Raw genomic sequence first — 22,779 nt, 5'->3', positions numbered from 1 at the left:
CTGGGCATGTGTCTTGACCAGAAATCGAACCCATGACCTTTTGGTGCAACCAACTGAGCCAGAAAACCTCCTTTCTTTCTGACTACTTACCCATAAGGCTTCTTGGAAATATGTTTCAGACCCAGAGATGACAGACTGGAGGCAGCAGCCATCTCTTGCCTTCATTGATGGACCTTGATCCAATGCCCCACTAATGTGATCAGCAAAGTCTCCCCAACAAGACACTCCAGACTCTACAATGAGACTTTCTCCCCTGCTCCAGCCTCCACACCTAATCTTGATTGACCTGCCTCTCAAGTCCATTTCCTCACGTTTAAAGTTGTGCTGGATCCATCCAAGGCCTGCCCGTGTGTCCCAGGTCTATGCAGATGTTTCCGGTTCTCTTCCAGCCATTTTCTCATCAGACAATAGTGTTATTCAGAACACCCACAGAATTTAGCACTTTTCTGGCCATTTGATGGCTCTTCAAAACTTCATACAAAATGGAAACTTTAGTCAGTGTTCCCACTGGAATTCCACTCAGATCATTCAGCTCTCTCCATAAAGCCCAAATATGCAGGAACTCATGTCTGCCACCAAAATGGCATGCCTTAATCTTTCTTTTCTAGTCTTTATAGGTTAGTCACTCATATTCACTCTGGGGAACTTTCTCACTTTCAGCTTTGACTTATAACACTCTTTTCTGTCCCTGAACTTTCAGCATTTCAGTGGAATACCAGCATATTGCACACTTGACTTTATTTAACCAACTTTTAGTTCCTACACACCTGTTTCCTGAAGCTTTCTCAGGCTGCTTGAAAGGACACAGTGCCTTACACAAACATGGTCCCCATAATTTCCCCCACAAATATATCCACTATGGATCCGGTCTTGAACAGATTGATGATGGCATACAGGGATGGACAAAAGTAGGTTTACAGTTGTTTGTATAGAAAAATAATACATTAATTAATAATGAGTAAACTGTTTCACATACTCACAACTGTAGACCTACTTTTGCCCACCCCTGTATAATAATTTATCTATATGTGTTCTTGTTACTATGTTCAACAGGCGATATGATAAACATGTATATACCAGCATGCCTTAACTTAAACACAAGTTTACTTCTCCACTCTTCACCAGGATTCCTAAACTTGGTACAAAATTGGAACATTAGTCAATGTCCCCACTGGAATTCACTCAGATCATTCAACTGAGAGATCTTCCTGAAAAGTCCAATTGGCAAGAGCTTAAGACCCAGAAAGAAAAACCACATTCTTGTGTCTCCAGGAGTCTCCTTGGCCAAACCAAACAGGAAGCCATCCAACAAGAGAGGTGGCTCACGCTGTCCTTAAGAGTCAGCCTCTTAGGACAGGGATGAATATCATGATCATGAAGAAAGGATGGAGCAGGGGTGGGACGAATGGGAAAACCAATTTGAAACACAACCAACTGGCAGAATTTGAGACAACGAAGAGAGGAAACCATGTAACCTTGAGTTGAAGCAGCAGAAACCTGGCTTTAACCACATTTCCTACTGGAATGTATTCTCAATGGGCATCTGTTTATGTGTCTCCCTCTTTCTCTGACATGTCAGCCTTACACACCTCAGGGGTTAGTTAATTGATTAAACATATAACATATCTTTTAGTCAAAAATCTTATGTCAGATATTCAGTGGAGGTTTCCTAAGGAAACAGCCAGTAGTTGACCGAGTAGATGACATGCCGGTGTGTGACATGACACGCTGAGTGGTGGTGTGTTATGCTTCCCCACGTCTGCAGAGGCAGACATCCAGGGTGAACAAAACTTGTAAAGGCCACATTATAGGTGGATGGTGGAGTTTGTGACACCACAAGGCTGCCTCTGAGATCAGGATTCATCCCTCTCTTCTGGGTCAGGACATTCATCCACCCCCTATCTCCTATTTGCAAGCATTAAATCAGGATGTGCACTGAATCCCCAGTCTTCCTGCGTACGTGGGATCTGTTGGTGAATATCTATTTAGAGTTTGAGAATTGGTTGATTTCAAGGAATATTTTGCAAAGAGAACAGTACATCACAAATATATATTGGCTTTAATCTTTAGACTCCATCACAAAACTTCTGATTAAACTTTATGCCTCCCTCCCTCTGTACCAAGCCTTTGAAATATTATTGTGTATACTAGTTGCTGTTACACATAAATGGGATTTCTCTTGTGCTATATTCCATATAACTTACTCATATATTACATTTATTGTCATCTCTGCCTCTATCACCACTGCTTCCTCATTCTACCTGACAAAACATAAGCTATGGGAAGACTGGGAGTTTGACTCTTTTGTGTAATGATGTATCCCAAAGAACTAGAGCAGCACCTGCCTCATCACAGGTCAGCAATAAATATTTGTTGCACAAATGAAAGGACTCCAGTGTTTATTCCACATGAGATATCCTAAATGCAATGGGTACCACAGTGAGAAACACACAGCCCGACCTTTCAAATATATGCAGTCTAGTGTAGCGGGAAAAAGAAGGGCTTGATTCTGAACTGTCCCCTAGTTCCTGCAAGAAGAGTGGGGGTGGAGTAGGAAAGTCAGAAGAGAAGAGGAAAGAAAAGGGTATGTAGGCATTCGGGGTATTTTGAGTGCATGGGCTGCTCGCTGGCCATGCCTCAGCACCAGTTCCTAAAGGCCTGTCTGTGGTCCTTACCTGCTTGGTGTTGGCGGTAATGCTTACTGTTAATCTTAGCTTCTACTCTCCACAGCCTCCTGAACACCCCATCCCATTCACGTTTCCTCTGTCTAAACCTTCATCCCCTCCTCCACTTCTGTTTACCTAGCAAGCTCCTACTCCTTCTTCAAGACCCATTCAACACTCTGATATGTGAGAGTCTCCATGTTACCTGCTCATATATACCTATGAGTTTTCTCACCTATAAAATAAAACTTTTCTTAAATCAGATAATCGCTACTTATCTCTAAATCTCCCTGATTCTACCGAATAAGAGTACCTATTCCAGGGTGAGATAAAATACTCACCTCCAGAAGGCAACTCACATCAAGGTGAGAGACTGTGTTGAGGGGGCAGGGAGCAGCTCTTTGAAAAGGTGTCCTGAAGGTCCTTCTTCTCATCGTGCTCCCTGTGCTCCTGTGTAACTGCTGCCACTGGGAGGAAAATAAAGAAAAAATGATTTTTTTTAAATAAAGAAAATGTATAATGCATATATTAGAGGTACCTGGGGAGGGCTGTCCCTTATGGTTAGTATAAAAAATCATAGGAGAGAGTCACACTCATCCTAACAGTGGAACATAGCCAGACAGTCTGCAAAATCAGAGGATTTTAAAACCATCCAGAGAATTGAGGATAGAGAAGTGAAAAGCCCTTCCCTGAGGAGAAAATACTGTCTGATTTCATGCCTGCAGAGAAGGGAGAAGAAGGGGGAACAATCTAGGTGTGAAAGAGGAGCCACCAGCTGGTTTCTCTGGGGTTGGCGGCCAGAGTGGACTGGCCTGATGGGCGAGAATCCCAGGGAGCCCAGCACCGCCCGTGGCCCTGCGCCAGGGCCTGCACACAGCAGTGAGAAGGAATGCACCACCCATGCCTGCGGTAGCACAGACCCTCCAACACGTGTGTCCAACAAATGGGAAGAGGCCAAAATCGGTTTTTGGGAATTCACTGGAAAGGGCACAGGGGAACTTTTCCCGGTGACAGATGTGCTCTATATATTGTTTGGCATGATGGTTACACAGAAGGTAGCTATTCAGCATGTTATTGTCTGTAACTTACATGTCAACAAAAGTGAAGTGCTTAGGCATCCTGGCATTTGGAAGTTGAGCATCTATAAAAATACAAGCACAAGTACATTTTTCAAATTATTTAATAATTATTCGTTGACTGCTCCTGAAGTTATATTATTCTATAGCTTAATTTAACTTAAAATGTTTTGTACTTCTAAGAGTGGAAGAAGATAGAAGCTTTAATTTAGAGGAATTCTTGTTTTTATTCTTGTAAAAATGGCATAACAATTAGGGTTTTGATGGGAAAATTTCCTTTTTCAAATGTACTATTAAAATTTCACTTCCATATTACTAACTGGATTTCACCCTCTGACAGTTTAAAAATCCACATCATTTTATTTCTCTTTTCATTTGGAACTTTGTCTCCATACCCTATATTTAAAGTTAACATTAACCTTCTCCCGTAAATAGAAGCCTGGTAAGGAAGAGTGTTAATCTTTACAGAGCCATCAGATACATCACCCAGGAAGATGCAAAGATGTATTTGTATGCAAACTTTAGCTTTGAGTCACTAAGAAATGCAAGGGTTTTATGAGAAAGAAGCCAGTTCAGAAAGTGAGCTGTACGTTGGTGGAAGAGGAGTGAGTAACATATTAAGCAGTGTGACAGTGAAATGGAATGTGGAGATACCTAAGCCATAAGACACTGAATTTAAATTTCACGTGGGAAGGACTCTGCCAGTTTTTTTGTTGTGTGTGTTTTTTTTTAATTCAGTATGTCGTTTTAATTAACTCACAACTCTGAATTAGACATAAATCAGCCAGACCCATTTGGGTTTCATTTTTAGCACAAAGATCCTATCATCTTCAGCATTTCACTCAATGCTAATTAAAAATGGATTTATGGCTCTTGGTACCTTGAGACAGAGGAGGACGTTCAGAACTCCCGCGCCAGGGGGAGGGGAGCTATTTTGGGGATAGCAACCGAATGTCAGACATTTGCCACAGCACACTGCTTCTGAAAGCTACACGTATTTTCTGGATATGTAAACAAGCCTCATAAAACTCTCATTGTTTCCATCCCTGGTAACAGTGTAAATTCACCACAAACTGAGCGTCTCTGTTTGCCGCCAACACTATTTCAACACAATGTGCCTGCTCTCGCTTCCAGAACCTTCCCTACAGCCAAGCCAATGTGCATAGGATTTCCTTATTCAGACTGTCCCGCCCCCCCCCCCCACACACACACACATACACTCCCGCCCCTCTTCCCCCCATGTCCCCAGCAAAAATTTGCTGTTGAGGATTTTTAGTTCTGGCTGTGGGTTAGTCAGTATATTTTAGCAGAGTTTATTGAATGCCTTAAAAACCAAAACGCCAGCTTCATCTCCTAATAACTATAATGTTTTCTCCGGAGGGGCCCCGCTGCATTTAGCTCAGGATTTAACTTTCAGGCTGAAGAGAAGAAGTACACCAAATAAAAACGACAACTTACTTCCTTAAGCCATTTACAGAGACTGAAAAACACTCTCCTGGAAGTCATGGGCCTAGGATAGGATAAGAAAAAATATTGTTCAATAACTAATGGAAACTAAGAACAGCAAACCATTTGTTTTGAAAAGGGTATCGGTGTGTGTGTTGGCGTGTGTCTTGGAAGGGAAGTGGCAGCTTGGACACATTTTGAAGGGTTTGTCCGTGTGAATACAGCCAGCCTCCAGCTTCCTTGCAGTTTTTGAGACACTGCAGGATGCCTGTGAGGAAAACCTTTTTGGATTTTTTAAAAAATGACTAAGAGCATAATCAAAAAAGTTTTGATCAAAATTAGAGACTTGGTGGAGAATCCATTTGAATAGGAGAACTTGCATCATGGCACAAGGGGTATAATGCAAAAAATAGTGAGAACACATGACATGCTTGGAAGAAACCTGGACCCTGTTGTGGTCAGTGGTGGCATTTAGTGGTGAGGCGTCCTGAGCCAGGATCAGGCTGTTTTGTCACTGGTTCTGAGAGACAAGTTTACCAAAATGCGTGTATTTACTATTCTGTAGTTTTGAGTACATACACACAGTTTGTTTAACCTTTTTGTTGGTAAGCAAAAAAAAAAAAAATTAAAAGTAATGAGTCCCTTTTGAAACTCAATGTCTACCTTGTACCAGGAAAATATATGTATAGATCCTGGTGTCTGGGTTCAGGTCCTGGGGCTGTGGCACAGGAGCCCCTCGCTGGCCTTCACTCTCCATTAGGTCTGAGCTCCCCCAGAGCAAATCCTTACATATGGTTGGGACATCAGTCCTGGTGACGGGGATGCCTAGCATGGCTTTTCGAGGCCACCATGCCGTCACAGCACCTGTCCCCAGTGCACATGCAGCAGAGCACTAAGTGGCCTTGGGCATCCAGCTCCCCATAAGGAAGGTATGGTTAAATGCCTGCGGTGCTTGGCTGGGGGCATTTCAGTCACATTTATTGTTCTTCAACCTAAAATCAGCCACCCCGAGGAGGGATGCTGTCATGCCTGTGTTGGCATAATGGCAAATAGGAAAGCACAGGTCCCTGACAGCACAGGGCCAACCATCTATTTATGCCAACATCCATTTCTCAAGATGGCATCTCTGCATGTGTGAAGGGAAGATCTCCTTTGGGTTTTTTGGTGTGTTTTTTTTTTCTTTCAGAGCTAGAAATAAAGCACTTTCTTACTTGGAATTCACGCTATAGAAAAAAAACCTATTTGTCTTTTTTTCTCGCTAGCTGAAGTATTAGTATTCCTCTCCCTCCTTCGCCCACTTCATGCTCTGAGCCAAATTCTTCAAATAGAGAAATCTCTGCCAACTGGGAGAATTACAGGCGGGATGTGAAAGTCGGTCATGGGACGTGTCAGAGGATTCTCCCTATTGGACCTGTCTCGGTTTAAGATGGGAACAACTTTTGGGGATGGAAGCAGGGACCCTCTTCTCTCACCCCTTCGGGACCCGAGTGGGAAAAACTGTCTCAGCAAGTGTCTAAAATATTAGACTCACTGTGGTTTGTCCTGCTCTGTACTCTGGAACTTTTTTGGCTGTTTGCAATAGCATGATGAGTCATGCATTTCACAAGCATTTTTTGAAAAGGGGAAACACCTCCCAGCTTGAAATGTGACTCTCCTATGAAAAGAGACAGTGTCTAAACACCAAACAACTCATCTACTCACTGTGTTCCTTCGCCTTTCCTGACTGATTTTATTTTGAACACTAGTTTGAACTCGTAGAAGCCAGAAATCCAATTCTGTTATAAATAAAAAAGCCGAATTCTCTTTGGGCTTGTGCTTGAGCAAACAAATTAACACCTCCTCTAATCTAAAGATCAGGTCACAGGCCAAAAAAGAAATACAACCTGCTTGGTGGATTTAGAAAGGTGCTTAACCTGAATTAAAAACAAACAAACAAAAAAAAAAAACTAGCTCGGTCTGTACCTTGTGATATGATGACATGGAGATGGATGGAATGCAGCTCCCTCCACATAAATTGTCATTTTTAGCAACAGATTACTAATACAGCCACTTTTCCCTTATTATCTCCATTGTGGTTTGAGTCTTGAGCTCTGAAAGCCAATGGTGGGTAGGGTCCCTCCCGCTTTCCCCTCACGATGGAAAAGCCCGTGGGTTTGCAGGGCCCATGTTCTGCTGGGGCTCTCCTGCCTGACCCAAATTAATATCTGCATCCTTGCTCTCACATCTGGCTGAGGTTGAGAACTTTCTCCCAAGAGACAAAAGAGGAAGATTCAGTCAGATGTAGCCTGGCTGTTGTGGGTGAGATGACTCAGCCCGTTTTTGTGGATTTCCCAAGATGCTTTCTGAAGCTCTGTTGAAAATATCTTGTGTGATCTCGTAGTAAATTAAACAAAAGACAAACCCCAAGTGCCTGCCTGTTTGAATAGCATAACCACAAAAACTGTGATTCACCGTGACCTGTGGAGGAGGAGAGGCTGGGGCCTGACTTTTGGACATTTTTTTTTTTTTTTTGGAAATGCACTGGGGATAGAGGATACATGCTTGTTTTTTTATTTTTTGTTTTGTTGTTGTTGTTGTTTTGTTTTTTATTTTAGGAGCTAACAAATCACTCCACATCTATCCCCTGGACAACGAAAAACGACAATTCCCACGTTTCGCTCAAGTCTATGTTCTTCCAAACTGCACACGCCCACATGTCTTTGCTCACTTACCCATGGAGCAGAACAATGAGCCTAGGAATCTGTTTTCCACCAGCTAGGATCACTGGAGGCTTTCCCCAGCGTTCTTCATGCAAATGGAATTTCAAACACACCCATTGTTTCTACCCTTCTTGTTGGTGTTGGTGTTGTCCCTGGGTGTTTTCCTCTGGGCTAAAGAGCAGGGTGCTCTGAGCTCCCACTATCTCCAGGGAATGACCACCACACAGGAACATGGATTTCCAAGAAGCGCAGCCCTGCCCGGCCCAGTTCTGTGGCTGATCCAACAGAAGACACAAACATGCTCATTCACACAGGACTTCCTTTCCTGAACAATGGCTCTCTCCCTCCCACTAGGAAGGTGATTCCCCAGTGTCTGGGAAATGGCCTGTCCCCAGGTCTGTTTTGAAATGAGTGATATTTTGCTGAGGAGCCACAGGGGCAGTGTTCTTTGTTCTTCCTCATGAAGGCTGTATTGCTGCTGCTGCTACTATTCCTAGTCATGGAATGGGAATTTCTGACTTAGAAGGAATGCACAGACTGGGAGAAACTTTACCACACACTGAGCGGAGGCGGGGCACTGCATGTTTTGCCAAAAACCATCTAGAATTTCCTGTTTTCCAAGCCTCAGTGTAACTTTACCTTTTTGGGTCAAGTTTTCTCTGTTCCTAGGATTCTGGAACTTTCTATTTCTGACTCCTCTAAGGATCCATGAAAGATATTCAATAGGCTTCTTATAAAAAGTTCAAAAGTGCTTTTTTAACACAACTCTCTGTGAGCCAGACTCAGTGGATCTGAAACCATATGCATTTAATTTCCACTTAAGTATTCGTCAGCTTATCATAACAGTGAAAAAACCTCAAACAAGGGTATAAAGAATTTCACTTTATCCTTAAACAGAGGGAAAGAATTTCAGACACGTAATAGTCTGTGAACAATTAAAAAGTTATGCTAAGTGGCGTATATTTAAAATTACCTAAGTCAGTAGAAACTGAAATATTGTAATTTTCATTTAATATACTCTTTAGCCATGTATGAGTGTTAGAATATATAATATACATACATACTATATAACACTTTAATAGTCACAGAGGGAAAATCATCAAATAAATAGGCATCTTTACACTTTAGAGAAAAAAGTTCCTAATGGCTTCAGGTATAGTGTTAGTTATCTGAATAGAGAAACAAAGGCAAACACAAACTTTCAAAGACATAAGACTGGATTCTGGGAAAACTTCCAAAGAAGTCAGCCTAAGTCTACAATCTGCTTACTCCTTCCTTCAAATCTCCAATTTATTACTAATTTTAGCAGAAATGTAGCCTTATGACCAAGGCTGTCTACTTTTAAATTTTCTCCATCACACCCAGTCTAAAATAGAAACCTTGCACACTTTCCCTGAAAAATCACCCTCTAATTACTCTGGGAAATGCGCAGATGTGTCACCTATGGTTACAGCAGCACCGCCCTAGGAGAGCTGGTAGTAATCTGCTGGTTACTTCCCTGCTTGGGAATGGGAGATGCAAACACCCTATGACAACACCTTTAGCTGCAGTGACACCGAATTCCCCCATTTGCATTCTATCATTCTGATCTGCTGGGTGGGATCCTAGTGAAAGCTGTAATCGGCTTTTGCAGGTACCCTATTTATATACACTCCTATCTCTCCTGTTGAGTTTTTATTCCTGAAGTTTGCTTCATGCGGAAGTTGAATTTTTATAAGCAACATTGAAAAAGACTTACTGCCTTAAATCTCAGCTCCTGCTGCAAGTTCTACTTATGGGGCCAGCGGTACCTTTTTCTCTTTGGATCTCTGTCTTAGAAGTATCAGATTGACTTATATCTGTGTGGCCAGGAGAAAGTCTGTCTTGAGAAGATCATTTTTTTAAAATGCATATCAACTATAAGACATTAATATTTGTGACTTCACCTTGCTGATGACAGAAAGTTTGAATTTGAAAAGTAAATCGTTATTAACTTTTGAGCGCATCCCATGCTAGTCAGATATACAAACCAATCCAGTTCATCTCCAGAGCTCAATAGTCATTATATCTTCATGCAGACAGAATATAAATTCTTTAGGTCAGGGGTTAGCAAAGTAGGGTACGGACAAAAGTCCTTTTGGCTAAGTAAGGTTTTATTAGAAGACAGCCACTTTCATGTTCATTTATGTCCTATCTGTGATTGCTTGGGTGTCACAGCACAGTTGACAAGTTTCTACAGAGACCATCTGGCTCATCAAGGCTGAAATATTTACTATTTGCCCCTTTATAGAAATGCTTTATATCAATACATACAGTTCTGAACCATAGTGAGCTGAGTATGCACTTATTTCTCAGTTAAAGAGTATGCAGGCAGGGCACTGGTATTCCCACAAGGGCAAAATTTTATTTATTTATTTATTTATTTATTTATTTATTTATTTATTTATTTTGCAGTGGGCATTTGTTTCCAGAAAGGCAAACATTTGTGATTACCATTCAAAGGGCTGCCACCAACCCTTTTTATTATTTGGGGTTTTGTTTAATGTTTTAGTATTAACAAGTTGACAAAGATATTGTTGCCTGAGATCTATGGAGATTCAGCCAACTGTGGGATCTCTACTATGAGTGGCCATATTTAGGTAATCCATTAATCCTAATATAGCATAAATTATGTCCTTAAATGTATGGAAGGTATTTGAGCCACTAAACATCTCTGTTATCTTCATCTCCCTGTATTGTTCATTTTAATCAACTTTATAGTTTTCTGTGGAAAAGAAAAGGGGACTCTAAAATCTCTACCAAAGATGACCAAGGAAGAACAGAGGCTTTTTGGAGAAGTCAAGAGAAGACTCCTCATTCCTGCAAAATCACTACTAACCAATGAAATGGACTAGTATGAATTAGGGTAGGCTAGTTGCTATAGTAGGTAGTCTCCAAAATATATGAAATAGCTTAAGCACAATAAAGTAATGTAACAGAATTGTCAGTGAATGAGTTAATAGGTGTTTACCATCCACAAAAGTCTCAGCCTTCTTCCCTATTAGCTTCTAAGTCTCTGTATGGCCATTCCCCTCTTTGCTAGCCAAAAGGAAAAAGAATGTGGGAGAGTGCTCATGAAGACTTCATTAGCCTCTGTAAGAGCCTCACATCCCTTCTGCTCACATTCATTCCTAAAACTCTTTAGTGTGATGCCTCTAACTGCAAGACGGGACAGAAAATGTGATCTCGGCTGAGAACAATGTCCTAACGTCCAGTGCGGAGCATGAATTCTGGTGGGCAGTTATCCCACGTCTGCCACTGTGCCCACCATAGAGGCAGGTGTCCTGGCTCCCAAAGCCATCTCCATCTTACCCAATAAATTTTGAATCTCCAGTTTTACAATGAGCAATGCTGTTTTTAACATATAAACGAGCCTGAAGAGGAGCAATCATAAGAAAAGCATTCTCATTATGGTACAAATACCTTATTTTAGCTTCCGGTTTGATACCATTGATTTAAAGGGGAAGAAAAGAAGTGCTAAAAGACAATTCTTCATGGACCTCTTGAATTCCTGCACACCCTGAGAGACAATATGTTTTATTGGTTCTATTTCTCTGGACTAATCAGCAACCTAATGCACGTGCTGGTATCGCCTGGCCCTGTTCATACTGCTCATGGAAACTGGATCTTTGAGGAACCGCACAAGAAAAATGATGATATCAAGCAACTACAATTTCTGTGAGTAATAAATCACCCTTTACCTTTGACCCAAGAATGTCACATCTTCTGCCAGCAACTGTGAAGCTGCAGCAGGCTAAAATTTTAGCTTGCAAGTTGCGTAAAATCACAGACCCTTCACAGCTCTTGACAAGAAGGAATCATCACAGAAATAGAAAAAAAAAGTGACACAGAGGAGGTTTTTTTATTTTATTTTTTTATTTTTCTAGAGCCAGACTGGCCACACACACCCACTTTAGGATAAATGTTCTGACTTCTGATGCATATTTTATCTGCACACTTGTATAAGAGCCAAGATCCACCTTTTTTGCGCAAGGACACAGAAGCAAATAATGCTGCAAGCATGTTACTTGCTATGTGTTCCTATTTTAAAGGCAGCCAATTATACAAGACTAGAGGCCCGGTGAACAAAAATTTGTGCACTTGTGGGGGGGGGGGGTGTCCCTCAGTCCGGCCTGTGCCCTCTCGCAGTCTGGGACCCCTCAGAGGATGACCACCTGCTGGCTTAGGCCTGCTCCCCGGGGGATTGGGCCTAAGCTGGCAATCAGACATCCCTCTGGCATGTCCACTTGCCAGCTGGAAGCAGACCTAAGCTGCAGTCAGACATCCTTAGTGCTGCTGAGGAGGCAGGAGAGGCTCCCACCACCACCGCTGTACTGGCAGCCATCGGCCTGGCTTGTGGATGACCAGAGCACCCCCTGTGGGAGCACAGTGACCACCAGAGGGCAGCTCCTGCATTGAGCATCTGCTCCTAGGTGGTCAGTGTGTGTCATAGTGACCAGTCATTCCCAGTCTCTCTGCTGTTAGGGTCAGTTAGCATATTACCCTTTTACTATATAGGATAGAGGCCTGGTGCACAGGTGGGGGCCGGCTGGTTTGCCCTGAAGGGTGTCCCAGATCAGGGTGGGGGTCCCGCTTGGGTGCTTGGCCAGCCTGGGTGAGGGGCTGATGGCTATTTGCAGCTGGTCACACCCTCTTCAGGGTGAGGGTCCCCACTGGGGTGCCTGGCCAGCCTGGATGAGGGGCTAATGGCTGTTTTCAGGCTGGCCAAGCTGTTGACTGAAGCTCCCAGTCTCTCCTTTTTTTCTTTTTTTTTTATTCTGGGGTTTGTTTACCTTCTATAATTGAAACTTCGTTGCCATCCTGCTCGCTCCAGCTCTGAGGCCTTGGCTGGCTGAAAGCAGGTATCTGGGGTTTATTTACCTTCTATAATTGAAACTTTGTTGCTTTCAGGCTCAGAGCTGGGCCACGGCAGGCGGGGAACCTTGGCTTCCTTCATCACTGGAGCAAGCAAGCCTCCTGCTCACTTCAGCTGCATGGCTGCCGGCCGCCATCTTTGTTGACAGTTAATTTGCATATCTCACTGATTAGCTGATGGGAAGCATAGTGGAGGTACGGTTAATTACCCTTTTTGTCTTTTATTAGATAGGATTACTTACTTAGAGTAAGGCTAGTATTTTCATCTTTATATTTCTCTATTAGAGTTTTATGTCTTTCAGCTACACCTAGGAATTCCAAATGATTCTTCAGAAGTTAATGAAACTCTGCTACCCATGGTGCTTCTTAAGCATGGACCTACCTAAAAATATATTAAGTTGCACAGGAATGCTAAAGTCTGGAATGGCTGCAAGAAACCTCTCTACAGAAAGAAGCAAATGGCAGGTCAAAATATATCATCACCTGCTGTGTATATTCAACCTTCTGTGAGGTGTGGGAAGTAGATTTTAAACCAAATTTCCAATTCCAATATGCTGATGACATCACATCAAAACAAGGATCATGTGAAATATTAAAAGTGGAGATATAAACTTGGAGTTAAAAAAATTTACAAAGCTAACATCACCAAGCCTGGTACACAAAATGCCATCACACCAAGGTGTCGCCATGAAAACTCCTGGGCTTCTAGTGACAGAATTGTTTGGCTTAGTGCCTCAGCAGTAAGGAGCGAGTTTTTGGAGTCCTGTGGATTCAGTCAGTTAGTTAAATGGAATTCCTGCTGGGCTCACTACTCCAGGCAGCTACTTGATATGTGTAAGGACAAGAAAGGTCATTTTCCATCCGCAGCTTTATTGTTTTGACTTTAATCTGAAGCAAATTATCCCTCTTTAGTAAAAAGGAAGAGGTTTAACCATGCAGGGTACTTTTCAAAGTCAGAAATATATTATTTCAGCATATTAAAATCTCATTTGGCTTGTGTCTCTTGGTGTATTTGACCGTCACATGGACCTTTTCAGTGGATGTAATCACTAATATGACAACAGCGAGCGTGTCTTTGGCTAAGAAAACCGAGCCAGGACCCGTATGTTGATAAGTCTGAGGCTGTGACCTCTGATCCTGAGAGTAACTGAGACCTGTACCTCTCACTTGCTGAACACTCCCTCGGCACCTCCAGCAGTAATGAGCATCCACCAGGACCGCTTTCCATCAATGTCACCTTGAATGGGGAATACACAGAGGGAAGAGTTTTTCAAAGCCCATTACCTGATTTTAATCAGAGTGAAGGCACCATCTCCATTTGATCAGATAGTCCATCCCAGTGACAGAGGGATTCTCCCACAAGCCTGTGAAATAAGTCCTGGGATTGCCCCACATTGCCTGTGGAAACTGAGACACAGAACAATGAACAGGGTCAGAGACAAGATTCACATCCATGTGAATTCGCCTCCTAAGCAGCTTGGGACTCCGCAAGGGGAAGGGCCTGACAATGACAGGAATAACAGGAAAGTGGGGGAAAGTTGGGAATTTAAACTCACATCAACTTGCCATCTCTGAAGTTGACAGATCTCCTGACATGGCCATGGAAGATCACTCAGAAGAGAAGAAAGCAGTGGGTCACCAATGACCAAGATGTCCTTTTCCAGCAGGCCTCCTGTCAGGGGCTACCAAGGAATGGCCTGGCTTAGGGAATTCGTTGCACATTGCTTTAGTGAAAAGCAGCATTGCCGTGGGCAAATTCTTTAGCAGGGAATGAAATGTAGGCAAGTGCAGTCTGGAATACATCTGGTTGGGATGGCAAAGACTGTTCTGTTTGGGAGTGAAGAGAGCACTGTGTCCTCAGCCTCATCTCTGTAGCAGCTTAGGGTGAGTCGCCACCCCCTAGGGCCTCTGAGGACCACCTGTCAGAGAAGGTCAGAGAACCTGGGGGGAGGAGTCAGCCAGGAGAACTCTGGAATGGCTCCAGGTGTGTATGTACTTCAGGATTAAAGAAGTAGGAAGAACCCAGCTAGTATGGTTCAGTGGTTGAGCATCGACTTATAAACCAGGAAGTCATGGTTCGATTTTGGTCAAGGCACTTGCCCAGGTTCTGGGCTCAATCCCCAGTGTGGGGTGTGCAGGAGGCAGCCGATCAATGATTCTCATCACTGATGTTTCTATACATTCCTCTCCCTTCCTCTCTGAAAAAAAAAAAAAAAAAAATATATATATATATATATATATATATATATATATATAAAAGAAGTAGGAGGATTTGTGTTCAAAAATTACAATAAATGAGGCTGCTAATCAGTAAAACTCCTTCACATACTTAGAGAGTGACATACCATGCCGGAAGGTTGGAAGTAAAGAGCAAACACCATGATAGCCAAGTTAAAGTGAGGTGAGGGACAACCCTGGTGTCTGGTGCAGGGACATTTGCCCAGGGCACAATACAAGCTTCCTGTCTGGGAAGGGCTGTGGGGTTTGAATCTGAGGCAGGGCAGTGAGGGCAAAAGTCACAGGAAACAAAAATGCATATTGCATCATGGGAGGGGGACAAGAGAGAGGCAAGCAGTTAATTACTCGTTTGGGGCTTTCAAATCTTAGAATAAGCCATGATTTGGGGAATGACAGTGTCACAGCCAGTCACAGGATTGATCCAGGGCAAGTCCCATCTCGGCTGGTGCGCACCTTCCCCTAGTCTGGGGAGGAAGAACCGCCCCACAATCTAAGACACTTTCTCAACCTTCTGGGGCATTTTGATGGTCCAGTGCTGCCAGGAAATAGTAATCAGCCTTTCCAGCTCCTTTGTTAATCTCATTCTCTTGGTTTCTGTAAATTCATTTTTTTAAAAGTCTAGTTCAGGTGTGAATAGTTTTATTAGTTCTAAGAACATTTCAGAAACATACCTCTCCATGCTGGTAGCCAGATCTACTATAACCCTCTGAGTTCCCCAATCACAAACTGATGACTGAAGAAGCAGTCTCTATACCCTGACAGAGAAGTTAATTTCCCTCTGAAAGAAGATATAAAGGAGGAAAATGCACTGGAATCTATTCAGCATCTACTCTGCTATTTTTTTTTCCCCTTTAAATGTGTGGAGTATTTTTAAAGCTTCATCTATAAAATGAGGGGGGTGGGGGGGAGGAATCAGAGCAAAAAAAAAAAAAATCTAAAAGTATCCATTGAATGACATATAATTTATGGGTTAAAACTTTGATTCAAAGATCTCAAGTCACTTAAGAAATGTTTAAATAAATGGTTATGAAAATGTTTTTATATTTAGAATTAGCCATCTGGACTCAGTTTAGATGATCCCAATTTTTTTGGCAACATCCAAAGCATCATAGTCGGGAGCCAGTTCAACATATGCCGTCTTCTCTCCATCAGGCCTGATCAGGGAGATGACCTTGGACATGTTAATACCATAGAGCTTCTTCACAACCTGTTTGATCTGGTGCTTGTCGGCCTTGACACCTGCCATGAACACAGAGCATTGTGGTCTTCTGTCTTCTTCATGGCTGACTCGGTAGTCACGGGGAACTTGATGATGGCATAGTGGTCAAGTTTGTTCCTCCTGGGGCCACTCTTCTGAGCATATTTGGGCTGCCTTCAGCAGTGTCTCGGGCCGTCGGAAGGTGGGTGATGTGGGGATCTTTTTGTGTGTGGCTGTGGACGTCTCTTCGCAATTCTTTCTTTGCTTCAAAGCCTTTGCTTTGGCCTCTGCTTTGGGAGGGACAGAGGTTTTCTTTGCTTTCAGCCATCTGAAGGACTGGTGCTGTCATAGGGCAGCATTGTTAGAATGAGTGTATACAGATGCTCCTCGACTTAAGATGGTTTCTGCTCCAGTAAACCTATCATTAAGTCAGAAATGCATTAACACACCTAATCTGCTGAACATAACAACTGAGCCTTGCCCACATTAAGCATGCTCAGAACGTTTCTATTAGCCCACAGTTGGGAGATGATCTTGAGTTTCATCTCAATAGTATTTGCCTTCCTCTTCTTCTTGCCGGAAACAGGAGACCCAGATGGGCCTTTGTAGACATTATGGGATGGGAAAACACACTCCACAGTATACAAAAAAGGCTGGCAACACAGTACACTGTGGAGTATCAGATGTTGACCCGTGTTTTTGTATAGCTGATTGGGGGGGCTGCGGGGGGGGGGGGATGCTGCTCTCTGATGCTCTCCAGCAGCAGCAGAGAGTATTGCCCCACATGTCACTAGCCCAGGACACCAAAATTCAAAGTATGGTTCCTACTGAATGCATGTTACTTCTGCACCATCGTAAAGTCAAAAAACTGTAAGTTGAACTGTCATAAGCTATAATACACATCCACAGTTTGCTAAGCAAAACCCTTGAGCCCATACACTTTTCAGAGTTTATTTCTTTTTCTTTTTTTCAGAGTTTATTTCTCATCTAATTTTAGAGAGGTAATATGGTGTGTCCACCATATTTTATATGACATCACCAACAGGTGCTGAGGCAGTGTTCTGTATTCAAAACACATTAATATTTATTTATCTAATTGCATACACATTAGAATAAAGAACTTAAACAATTATTAGAAATATGCTCTAAATTCTGGTTAGTTTTTTCTGCCAACTTAGTTTGGACGTGAATAGAACTGTGTTTTGATTTCAGGATGGTTGGTGAGCAGCCATGATTAGGATTTGGAATCAGATGTTACCAGAGCTTAACTCTTGCCTCCCCAGCTAATGGCTGTGTGTCCTTGGGCAAACTTAGCTACACTTTCACATGCAAACACAAGTTGCTAATAAATATCTCATCAAGATGTTAAGCTGAGGCCAGAAGAGGCTAAGATGTGCCCCTGGGTGACAGCAAACACCCAGAGCTCTGGCAGGAAGAAAAGTGCTGTGCGTGCACCCTCAGAAGGAAGCCGGGCAGTACACCTGAGGACGCACACCTTCCTGAACTATGAGCTCTCAGAAGTGACATTTGTGTGCTTTTGTTTTACCCAGTAATGTATACTCTAATTTCCTTAAATGGAGTTGAATTACATGAAAGAAAGAGAAATTTGGTCCAGAGATGAAAAGCCTCCCGAGCATCTGCAAGGTTTTTATGGAAGGAAGCGCTGGAATCCACTCGATAATGCGCCCAGAATAAGGCCTTTCATCTTATATGCATTACCTATGGACACAGACGATGGGGCGGGGGAAGGTCTGGTGCAGGGTGGGAACCTGGTGGAGGGGGACAATGGGGGGGGGGAACCTCTGTAATACTCTCAATAATAATTTTTTTTAAAGAAGGCCTTTCTGGTTTAGAGTGTTCCGCCCAGCAGCAGGTACTGGAAATGATGACATTGGGGCCACTTCTTTCCCTGGGATTTTTAAGAGTTTACAGTTTCTGGCCTTTGCAGTAGCAGGTGGTGAATTAATAATAATAATAGTAATAAAATAAAGGTGATGATGATAATATCAATAATAATACTAATCATAATAATGAAACCGAAGACCTACCTGATAGGAGGGAATTGCCAACACAATACAAATACACCTCTCACATAATTTGTGTTGAATAAGGTGATGCCCTTTGCACCAGTTTTCTGAATATCCTGTCCTACTTGTTTACAAATTCTTTCCCCAAAGCTGAGTGTTTCTGTTGTCCTGCTGCCTTTGCCATGGAGGAGAAAGTGCTGCTCTGAAGCTGGATCCCCTGTTGGGAAGGGAGGACAGTCTCTAGGGAAGACCTTCCATCAAAGAGAAAGTGGCGCTGCCTGTGAGATGGAGCTGGGAGCTGGAGGCCTGCAGAAGCTCTGTGGAAACCCGGCTTCCTGGCTGGATTAAACACTCAGCAATGCGGAACAGACGGAACAGACCCCCACATTTTACTGCAAGAAAAGCCTATTTTAATCTGCCCTCCCGACTCTTGCAATATTAAATGTAACTGCAGTTTGGAAGCTCCGCGCCTTTGATCTCCCCTCACTGTGGACTTGCCCATCAGGCAGAAGCTGGACATCTTCCAGTGTAATCTTGTGCGTGCTAAGCATCCTCGATGATAAGAGAAAGGCAGGTTTTCAGCTCCTGGGTTCCTGTATTTATACCAGCGCACAGCAGGCGGAAGAGGGTGAGGAACAGTACAGGGGTGGGTTCCCCCAAAAGTTCAGGGAAGGCGGTCAGGGTACCAGCACTATCACTGCGCTATCAGTGGCGGTGAGTGTGGGTACTGTGTGATCAAACCCCTAACTAGCAAATCACAGACGCTGTGTATTGAGAGTTACTCTGTTATGTTTACAACCCATCAAACACGGCATGGCAAACAAACCACGACAGTTGAAATGCAGGCTGATCATTATCATAGCTTTTCACAGTGCAGCCTCTTCAAGTGCTAAGACCTTTGCTGAGATCCGCAGACAAGCCCCCTTCTCCTGGGACAGAGGGGAGCTCTGAACTAGAAATGGCAGAACCGGGACAGGGTGTTTGGAGGAAAGGGAAGGAGGGAGAGGAACGGGGCCAGGGACAACTTCCTAGTGTTTGATAGGTCCTGTGAATGCCAGTCTCACCCTTGGCGCAACTCCAGGCAGGGTGGATGGAGCTGAGCGTCTATGGGCCTTGCTTGCGTGAAGGTGCAGGAAAGAAGAGTTGTTCCTCTGAGATCCTCCCAGAACCTGCCAGGGCCCTTCATTCTTTCAGGTACTGGGTAGTCAGGGTATGTGGCCATGCAGCCAGTCATCACATCCAGCTCTGTAAGGTTAATCCCACCCTCCACGGTGTGACTCAGTTCATAGGTTTGTGACCTTCCACGAGAAAGTGTTTGTTTTGCAGCTGTGATTACGGTAATGACTCTGTGCTCCTCCGTGGCCATTTCCATCGGAGGAACTTCAAGTACCTTCTAAGCAATAATTAGCCATACCACTGTGTGTCCTTGGCAATTGAATAAATGAGGCACAATCAGCCTGAACTCTCTGAACCTTAATGACTTGCACTTAGTCCTTAGCGACAAACCAGCAAGAACAAAGGATGTCAGTGTCCAGTTCCTTAGTAGCTGGGGACAACAGTAAATTGGGGGGGGGGGAAGTATTATTTGAATCCTATTTTTAAATATATGTTCTAATGACACAATTTAGAAAAGGATGGTTCATTGAGTTTTCTCTGCCTTAAATGGGAAAAGAGAGGGAGGCACAAGGGGAAAATGAAGGAAAAAGAATAACTTGGAGGAAGGAAGAATGAGAAGTAAATGTAAGTTGAATAAAGGGAAAGAAAGGAGGGAAGTGCTCACCCAATGGGACAGGTTTATCACATCCTAGCTATTTTACCAAGTTATATAGCAGTAGCTTCATTTTAATGATGTTGGTGAAAGATTAAATGAGATAATATGATTCTTAGCCTACTGATTGGCACACAACAATTTTAACCATTGTTTCTATCTATATGAACAAGAATAATAAACATTATAATTACTAGTAGTGTCTTAGATATTATAAATAGATATTTTCCTGATGAATAATTTTGAGAGTATACTCTTGTAGCAGCTAAAAAGAAACAGATGTCTACAGATGGATGTTCAGCAGTAGGAGAGAGGCAGGTAAATGGGGAAAGAATTTTGATGGAAGAAGATTTCTTTTTAGCATTTCTCAACCCTAGACAGTTATAAAATCAACCCTGAGAAGGAAAATAACATTAACCAGTGAAATATGCTGTGATTAGTAGCTTCGGCCAAAGGTTTTTTTGAGCTGAAATAGGTTATTGACTAAAATGTAATTCTGAGATATGGGTAGATATCGCATAGACTCTATGCCTGTAAATTCAAAAGCAGACAAAGATCCAGTGAGTGCTTTATATATATTCATTGATAATGATAAAACTACGTAGAGATTTAGATATTCGGAGCAATGTGGCATCTTAGCTTACACTGTAAAGCTTTCCTAAAATAAAGAGACCTAGTTTTATTGTTGTCCTTATTTTCTTTTTCTATTATCATTCATCTGTTCTTTAAACACCCTGAAACAATGACTCCATTGGCGCACAGGCTCTTTACTTGTCTGGAAGAGGCTGATGTGCTGTCCAAATTGCTCAACTCTAGCTTGTCATCATGAGGGATCTCTGCACAGACATGGGGTGGGGAGGACCCTTCTGCACAGCTTCTCCTGTCTGCACCCAGCTGCCGTCTCAATCAAGCTGTACAGCCAAAAGTGTCCTACAGAACCCCAAAGAAAGGCCGCCAGTATATGAAGGCAGTGGATTAATTGGAGCGTCTGCACATAAAGAAAGCTTAGATGTTGTTTTTGTGACCCTTTCTTTCTCTTCCAGGGTAGAGGATGAACTGAACTCTCCCTTTTAAACTGAAACATCATTTGACCTCCATGCAGACTGTAGCTTTTCTCAGCAGCTCACCCCCAGATACTTTCATACAGCTGTTAACCCTTGCATTTCAGGATGCTAAGCCATCACGGACTCACTGTTGTTCCTGTCTGAAATTGCCAGTTTCACAGTTCGGGACACAAACCTACAAGTAAACATTTTCCATGGAATGCTGTCTGTTAGCATTCTTCATTAAAGTAAGTTCCCCCCCCCCCATTTTAATAATGTCATTATGAACAACAATCAGCTACACTGAGGCTATTTACAATGTTTGTGGAGTGTTCAAAGTCTCTTCTACTAATGCACGAGCACACAGCCAGCTGGAGGCCTGTCGACAGCAGCCATTCATGGGAATATCACTAATAAACTGCAGATGGCCGCTCTCCGGCATGCATGGGAATGGGCTGTTAGGACCTTCCCTGACATTCTCTACAGTGCAGCCTTGCACGTTTAAAACCAACATGCCCTGTTTACCAATGAGGGAAATCTTGAGTTTGGGGAGCTTGATGTTTATTTATTGTTAGAACAAAAATAGTCTCACATATTTTGGCTACTTAAAAAGAATGACTACTTTCACTTTATGAATGAAGGAAGAGGGTGGTGAGAAAGTGGAAATCATAGTCTCTGTCCATGATTTCACCATTTCTCTCATCCTTTGTAGCCAACTGGCCACTTCCTGTCATTAAAACCCAAGCTTGCTGAATGGGGGTGAGGAGCCAAGGGAAGCCAGGGCTGCCTGAGGTTTTCAGAGTAGATAGTCGTCTTTGCATAATGAGTCGGCCTTGGAATCCACACTAGTCTCAGGGCATTCCTGGGAAGTGGAGGTGCCTGGGCTTTGGTCTACTCACCCTTCCACTGGTGAAGGTCGTCCTGGGGAGCCTGCAGTGCCAACATCTGGTACTGCATTAGCATGGCTGTGCCAGCCTCCCAGTGCCAAAAACCCAAAGGACAGCATGCTGCCATCTCCATCTTGTTTCCAACCCATGTGGATCAGCCCATGCAAGGCACTGAGCCATGAGAGACACCCCTGAAGTAATTATTTTATGCTCTTTTCCAGCATGTTTTAAAAGACACGTTGTTACTCTGCATTGTAGGGAGCCATGGAATAAGATTGAAGGCTCTAGGGCTCCAAGTCTAGCTCCACTTTCTGACCTGGGCAAGCCTCACTTTTCTGAGCTGGAGAATGGAAATGACCACATCTTCTTGGTCAACCTTATGGGATAATTGTGATGGGCAAATGCAGAAATGTATATTCAAGAATGTATATTGATGTATATTCAAAATGTATATTGAAAAAGTATAAGCCATTAAACAAATGTGAAGTCTTTGTTTATGTTCTTTCTTCTGAAGAGGGACAGAATATACCACCTCAAAATATGCCACTTGAGCCTAAGGATTATTTTGAGCTGTAGACACTGAACAAAACATTAGGGCTAGGAGGGTGCACAGTCCTCACTCTTCTTCTTCCTGGAAGAGGCAGTAAGACTCCCACGTGGAAGGTGTCTCCCCTGTACCAGGAGGAAGATAGCATTCTTAGCATCCAGGAGAGGGAATTGAAGTCTAGGAAATTCTGTACAAATTGACATTGTTAAATTATTTTTTATCTTCAGCCTCCCAAATAGTCTAGCTACTTTTCCACAATTGCCTCTTTGTTCAATGTAGTTTAAAAGCATTTAG

General features: G+C 43.0%; 1 pseudogene; it reads right to left on the bottom strand.

Annotated features, from left to right (window-relative positions):
* Positions 1-16,048: 16,048 nt before the first annotated feature.
* LOC132237082 (large ribosomal subunit protein uL23-like) lies at positions 16,049-22,087 on the bottom strand (annotated as a pseudogene).
* Between the last annotated feature and the right edge of the window lie 692 nt (positions 22,088-22,779).

This window comes from Myotis daubentonii, chromosome 1, assembly GCF_963259705.1.
Source record: "Myotis daubentonii chromosome 1, mMyoDau2.1, whole genome shotgun sequence".
Taxonomy (NCBI): Eukaryota; Metazoa; Chordata; class Mammalia; order Chiroptera; family Vespertilionidae; genus Myotis; species Myotis daubentonii.
The sequence above is the reverse complement of the archived record's forward strand: the minus strand, read 5'-3'. Positions and strand labels throughout refer to the sequence as shown.